This window comes from Colletotrichum gloeosporioides (assembly GCF_011800055.1).
Source record: "Colletotrichum gloeosporioides strain Lc1 chromosome Unknown consensus_66, whole genome shotgun sequence".
In the NCBI taxonomy this organism is placed as follows: domain Eukaryota; kingdom Fungi; phylum Ascomycota; class Sordariomycetes; order Glomerellales; family Glomerellaceae; genus Colletotrichum; species Colletotrichum gloeosporioides.
Genome location: NW_025544711.1, coordinates 1,813,380 through 1,813,622, shown reverse-complemented (window position 1 = coordinate 1,813,622; position 243 = coordinate 1,813,380).

Sequence of the window (243 nt, the reverse complement as noted above, 5' to 3'; positions counted from 1 at the left end):
TAGAAGTAGTTTATTTATATATTCTAAAGAGGATTAATAATATTATTATTATTATTTAGAGGAAACTTATTAATATATCTAAACTAATATTAATCTTTATTTAGATCTATCTATTTATTAAAGAGGTTACTTAGCTAAGTATTTTATAGATTAATATTATTCCCTCTCTTAAATAAGTTAAAAAAAGAGGTAAAGTCTATTTTACTATTAAGTAATAATATAATATTATATTAAACTCTAGTA